Raw genomic sequence first — 7033 nt, forward strand, 5'->3', positions numbered from 1 at the left:
TAGTTGCTCCCACTTCTTCAACCCTCTAATCAGATTGATGAATTTTAAATAGTAAATCTCATTCAAATTCATACTTAAAAATGTTCAAAATTCTTGAATACACGTTTATTTTAAAAACCACAGATACCAATTTACTTCACAGTTTGGTTAGTGACGTATGCTTAATCATTGTACAAGGCAATTTAAAGATGCTTGAAACCTAAAATTACATTCTCTTTACTTTTTAATTTTATTTTTAATTTTCTATTTTAATAATTTATTTTTAAAAATTTAAAAATACATTCTCTTTATCATTTTAAAAAATTATTTCTCAAAACCAAAAATTAAAAAATACATCTCTTTGAAATTTTAAAAATATTTTTTTAATAATATTTTATTTAATAAATTTAATTATTCAATAAATTAAAAATATTTAATATTAATATATTATTTAAAAAACATATACGTTTTAAAGTTAATAAATTTTATAATATTTTTTCTCATTATAATAATAAAATATAAATAAATAAATGAGTTTTAAATTTAAAATTTATTTTAGACAAAAACACTCAAAAATAATTTTTTGTTGTTTTAATTTTTTTTATTTTTAAAAACAATAAAAAAATAAATTTTTATTATTTAAGAAAATCAAAAACTAAAAACGCAACCTAAAATTTCTGATTAAAATAGGGAGAATATGATTTTACATGCATGTATAAAAATTTGTGCACCTTCATTGTTAATGATATTGAAGGCATATTCAAGTTCAGGCCTTTGAATCTGAAAGCGCCCAAGGAATTAAAAACTTGTGCATAATCCTGCCAATGGAGAAGTTTGGTTTTTAACATGTTAAGATTTATGATTTAATTTTAAAAATTTATATAATTCTACGTTTGATTAAATTAAAATATATATTTAATTTAAATACAATATTTTTAAAAATTCATATTATTTTTTTGAAATTAACCTTAATTAATTTTTTATTTAAAAATAATAAATTTCTTCTTATATATAAAATATTAAGACCCATAACTTCTTTAAAAAGTCAAAAAAACATCATTTTTCTTATGCATTACATGTGTATATATATACATAATATATATTTGTATAAACATCTACTTTAATTATTTCTAAAAAAATTTATGTACAAAACATTCACCTGTGTGAACTGCGTGAAGAGCAGAACAAGAAGCTAATAATCGTGAAGATAATCATGAAAGAACGATAAAATTATAAAAGAATAAAGTGTTTTAATTTTTCTATTTGTTAAAAACTGTACATAATTTATGAAAATCCAACATTCTCAATAAAAAAAATTGAAAAGAAAGTTGATTAAAAATGAATTTAAAAAAATAATACCAAACATGAAAATATAAATTCTCAATCTTCCCAAAAATTTAAAAACTTCCCTTCAAGCGTTCACAAGCATTCACCTTTTCAGTCAATATTCACAACTAATTATATCCTTTTGGCTGTCAATAAAGCTGTCCAACTAGCACTCTGCAATTCTTTTTCACAACAAACACATCATCAATGCCTCGCAAGCTTTGGCAGCTAGGCGAGGAATTTTGCAACCCCAAGAATTCAGAATGACCTCATAAATCAGCTACAAATAACAGGGTGTTCATGACATAGAATTTTGCAACCCCAAGAATTCAACTCCAAAATTCCTCATAAATCAGAATGACCTCTGTTATATTGGGATTGAATTCTGTCATGACATAGAATTTTGGGGTTGAATTCTTGGGGTTGCAAAATTCCTCATAAATCAGGGTATAATCAGCTACAAATAACAGAAAATCAACTCCAACATGGCCCAAAACATCAGGAATTTTGCGGGCCAAAAAGGTTGTTCATGAAAGAATTTACAGAATAATTTAAAAAATTGAATATGCAATCAATCCCAATATAAACACAAGGCACGCACCTAAACCTTATCCCAAAAGTACTCGGTTTTTTAATAAAAAAGAGCCAGGGTAAACTCCAGCAAAGAAAAAGGAAAAACAAAAACAAACTTACAAATAGGATACGATAAAAACTAACACCAAACCATATGTAGAAGACAAATTACAAACTGCATACAACGAATGCTCAGAAGCCAAGCGTAACAAAAAATTTCATGGAAGAAACCACATAAAATGGCATCTTCTTACATGTTAGCTTATTCATCATTGCATTTAGAAGAATATACAAGGAGTTGAAAGAGTAATTTTGCTACTTCAAATTTGAAGGAAACACTCAAGAAGAAGCAACACCTCAATCGTGAAAAGTAGCCATCTATTTATAGGCACCATGCAAAAGGTGGTTTGTTATTGTTTTGAGAACAAAACCCCCGTGTCTGACTGAGTGCCATAGTAATAATATGCAACGTACGCAAGCACAGCGCCGCCCAAAAGACAAGGAGACAAACAAATTCCATAATCCCCAAAAACAGCAACAAGTTACAAATTCCTAATTTCTAAATTGCTCACCAAGACCAGAATTTAAAACAAACATTGTAGTATAACCAGAATATTGTGTCATGAAACAACAGTGAGTTCCATGGATCTTCAACTGGTGGATCTAATCTTGGCTCCAAGCGGCAGACAGGTTGCCATTGACCAGCACCTGCTGTTGACTCTTATATAGAGCCACATACATTTAGTAACCTTAGACAACCACCATTTCCAAATCCAAAAGAAAATTGAAGGATTGATTGATTTGAAAATCATTGCAGATGTTTGTCTAGATGCCAAATAACAAGTTATCACCAAAGGATCAAAAGCTTTATTTTCTGAAATTCACTAATTTGATGTATAAAAGAACCCTTGGGAGGTTTTCAAGCTAGACTTCAATGATTAATTTGTGCATTCCATAACTTATCAAATAAAAAAAAAACACAAAAGTTTGATGAAATATCATTCTGAAAATACCTCACATGAATAGCGTATCCAATCATAAAGGTCCTTCGTTCCCTGAAGTCTCTATTTGCCTTATTCCCTCGCCATAACAAGTTGGAAATTGACAAGATTGCACTTTGAAGGTTTCAAATTGTAGTGATTTTAACCATGTTACAAGTAAATTACCGAAGCACACATAAAGAAGTAAAGAGCTTCCTCTCTTTGAAAGGTAAAATGTTTAGATTGTGTAACACTTAACACAAAAATAAAATAAACGAAAGGTAACCAATCTAAAACCAGCACAGGCTTGTAAGACAGACAGAACCAAAACTTTCTTGGACCTTCAACTATGCCAAATCTGAGAATAGGCCATACCTTTTACTCTGAGCACACAACACAGCCCAAGAAGAAAAACTGAGTTACATACAAGAGAGTAAAGAAGCCTCAGGTTGCCAACAATAGTCACACTCAATGAAGGGGAGGAATGGAGGAAAAGAAAAGTTAAGACTAAACTAAAATTCGAATAGAGGGAGTTACAATATGCGAGTCATGTGAGGTGCATCGACAACGTGACTTTAGATATGAAATCAGAATGGAAGCACAGGGCAACAGTTCACCGAAGCAAGAAGCCCTAAATGAGTTTCATCACTTAGCCCTAAGTGATGATTTTGCCGCCTTCCATTTGCAGAATGCCCGATGCGTAATGCGATGGGTCAGGTCATAGTCTTTGGGTTTGGATATTATAGGGATAGATTTATCTTAAACAAAATAAAGAATATAATTTTAAACAAATATTTATTATTTCTACTATCTAGCTTATTTTTTAATTTCACCAAGACCCTTAACCTTTCCAAAACTTCACAAAAATCAAAAACTTGCACAAAACCAACAGCAAACACCAGGCTTTTCTTTATTTTATTTCAGCACCTTAAAATTTTTTCCTAATTGCACAAAAACCCCTCAATCCAGAAAAACCCAGGGCTGGAATCACCTCGCCGCCGGCCTGCTTCCTCGAGAATCTGACCACTATAACCAAAATGGGGCTATATGGCTATATTCAACTGTCAGATCTAAGAATTAATCCTAGGGATTCCGGTCACAGTCATCCACCGCTGGCCAATGATTCACTTGATCGGAGCCGGTCATAATGTTCCCTCACTCTGCGGTGGTTTAACATATCCAAAAACCGAATCGATCCAACGGCTAGATCTAAATATTAACTTTTGGTGAAAAGATCCCATTTCTGGAAGGGCATCGCCGGTCACCGTCCATGCAAGATTCCGATGATCGGAACCGACCATCAGAGTCGTCTTGGCCTTGTGACCCACCTACCCAAAAACCAAAAAGATCAAACGGTGGGATCCCACTAGATCTGGATTTTAATTTTTGAAAGAACCTACATGTGCCAAGTATATACATATATATATGTATAAATCGGAGCCCAAAGATCATCGGGAACAAGCAGAAAAGGACAAAATCGCTTACCTTGGGGTCTGACTGCTCCGGCAAGCTGTCGCCGGCGGCTGAGGCTAGCCAGATCTCGGCTCCCAGACCGCTTCTGGGAAGCTCGGGGCCGGCTTTAAGGTAAATCTACGCCGGATCGTCGATCTGACAGGTCGGATCATTGTGCATTTGACCGGCAGTTGGCAGGACGGGAGAAGGTGAGAGAAAATAGAGAGAGAAAGAGGAGGCGACAGGCGAAGCTAGGGTTTAGGGAAACCGAGAGGTCTCCCCTGACACTTTATAGTCGGACCCCTTCGGGTCGGCTCCTAGTCCTATGGATCGCCTTGACCTGATCCGTCTCTCTCGTTCCTCCCCTCTTACCATCTTTTATTTTCTCTCCTCCTCTCCTTCATATATATATATATATATATATTGCAATGTGCAAAATGGCTAAATGATTGGGGCAAAATCATTCAGTCAAACAGAACAACTTGGAAAAAAGCATGAGGAGCAATTCTAATGTAACGTTGATAACTGCTAGAATTATCCATCGCCTGTGATGTGTTATGGGGAAAAGTTCACAAAAAGATAAAAAGTTTAACAAAATGTGAAGCCCAAACCAAGATGGAAAAAATGCATAAAATGAATTTTTTTTTTAGAGATTGAGGCATCTCTTGAACACAGACTCCGTTGGAAGATTCTAGTCTCTCAGAAGACTAGAAACAGGGAGACTCTGGTCTCCCAGAAATCAAAAATGATTTTAAGATACTAAAATATGTTGTAAACTAGCATACAACTCAAAATTCAATTATGGTCTCCCAAAAACTCTATCATGGGAAAGTCCTGAACAAAACAAAAAACATGAACATGATAGATTTTGACATTCAAAATTTTCTTTGAAAATTTCATAAAGGATAGATATTATCCATAAAAGTCCTAATTCTACTTAATTTTAGAATACTAAGAATGCTTATCACGAACTCTCATTCTCACCTATAAATAGATAGGCCCTCATTCTAGAAAGAATACGCTTATGATATTAAATTTAATACTACTTATAAACTTTTAGCAAATTCAAGTATTTGACTTAAGTATCAGAGTATTTGCAAGGACAATCCTTCGCCCTCTAATCATTCTCTTTCTTGCAGATATCAAACAGTTTGATGATGATTTTCTTAGTAAATAAATTTATTGTTGTGTTTGAGCCATAACAATTAGTGCCATATATGAGAAACATTCAAAAATCCTAAGAAAACAAAAATGGTTTGCACAAGATCTCAAGCAATAGGTAACAGGCACAACAATGAGGGTCTTGATGTCGATAGCCAGCCTAATCCCAGACTCTGGGAGATTTTTCCTTCCGAGGCTCTTGGGGCTTCTAGGATAACTCCTCAAATTGCCTTTCTCAATGAACATGAAGCCTTGAAATTATGTCATGAAGAGAACACTAAAGCTCTTAGGGAGATGACCATCTTTCTTCAAAATGCTTTCCCACACACTCAATTTCCTCCCATTTTACAAGGCTATGTATTGCTAGAAGACTAAGGTTACGCTAGGGTAGGAATTACGAAAGGAAAGGACTGATTAGAGGGAAAAAAACAAAACTACACATGACAGAGAATAGAGGAAATATAAGGAAAGTAAAAGGGGTCAGAAGAGGTAAAATGTAAAGAGATAAGACTGAATTCAAAATATCATTCCACAACATAACTAATTCTCTAAGAGCAAGCCTATACATAGACTTTACAACTAAACAGTACTAGCAAGCAAAGCTATAAAGTATAACATTAACTATTACATGAAACATATTATGCCTAATATATTCTTAGGGTCGTGAAAATTTTCCCCTCTTTAAGAGGTTTTTTGATCCTAAGAAACTTCAACACTTGGCCACTATTCCTTATCCAATCCCTGCTTGTTTTTCTTTTCTTCCTTCCACTAGTCCTTCAATATATAGTAGTTGTTTTTTGCACTGGTGGCCTTGGCTAAACTTTTCTCCACACGGTAACACAGCCCTAACTGTCTCTTTTGTTCCACCAAGAAAGATTTGCTTGAATTAGGGTTGGTATAAACCCTCAGCTGCAGATTTCCTTGATGAAGTCTCGAGGTTGAAGTCTAAGGATTATCTTCCAACTGTGGACTATTTGCAGGATGAATTTCGGTTAGGAGCTAATGCTTTGTAAAAAGGATTTTTCAATTAATCCACTATAATCCTCCTATCTCTCCGGAAAGACTATCTAACTACAAGTTAGAAATTTATAACATTTTGCTTACACAAGTAAACCCTCTAGCAACAAGCTATATATTACAACCTTTTACTTAAACAAACAAGCTCTCTAACAACAAGTTAGGAAATACAAACTTCTTGTCTAAAATAAGCAAGCCCTCTAGCTACAAGTTAGGTAAGATAGAGACTGATACAATTGATGAAAGAGTCTAAGATACTAATCTCTCAGTTACAAATTCTTATCACAAGTGAATACAAGGCTTGAAAATAAAATTTTACAAGGTTTAATGCAAAGCCTTGAAGAGAGAAATGAATGGAATAACGAAGCACAAAATGAATAACCACTTAAGAGCTTGTAATATGATTGTTAAGCTCAATGGTAAGTAAATATGATTTTGATGATAACAAAAATATTTTTATGATATAAATGTATTTTTTATTCATGTAAAATATAAATTTATTTTGAATTAAAAATGGGTACAAAGAGTAAATTTATTTTGAATTA

The 7033-nt window shown here is 33.2% G+C and overlaps 1 long non-coding RNA gene and 1 other non-coding gene across 3 annotated transcripts; both read right to left on the bottom strand.

Annotated features, from left to right (window-relative positions):
• Positions 1 to 1154: 1154 nt before the first annotated feature.
• Positions 1155 to 4684, bottom strand: LOC127802899 (uncharacterized). Of its 2 annotated transcripts, XR_008023360.1 has the most exons (3): positions 4344 to 4676; positions 2892 to 4186; positions 1155 to 2598 (listed from the first exon to the last, which is right to left on the bottom strand). It is a non-coding gene; the product is annotated as an uncharacterized LOC127802899 (long non-coding RNA). The 2 variants fall into 2 exon arrangements; XR_008023359.1 differs by lacking the exon at positions 1155 to 2598 and having other exon boundaries at positions 3056 to 4186; positions 4344 to 4684.
• On the bottom strand, positions 2066 to 2157 carry LOC127802920 (small nucleolar RNA R24). Its single transcript, XR_008023370.1, has one exon. It is a non-coding gene; the product is annotated as a small nucleolar RNA R24 (small nucleolar RNA).
• Positions 4685 to 7033: the final 2349 nt, after the last annotated feature.

The sequence above is a fragment of the Diospyros lotus genome, chromosome 5, assembly GCF_014633365.1.
Source record: "Diospyros lotus cultivar Yz01 chromosome 5, ASM1463336v1, whole genome shotgun sequence".
Classification (NCBI taxonomy): Eukaryota; Viridiplantae; Streptophyta; class Magnoliopsida; order Ericales; family Ebenaceae; genus Diospyros; species Diospyros lotus.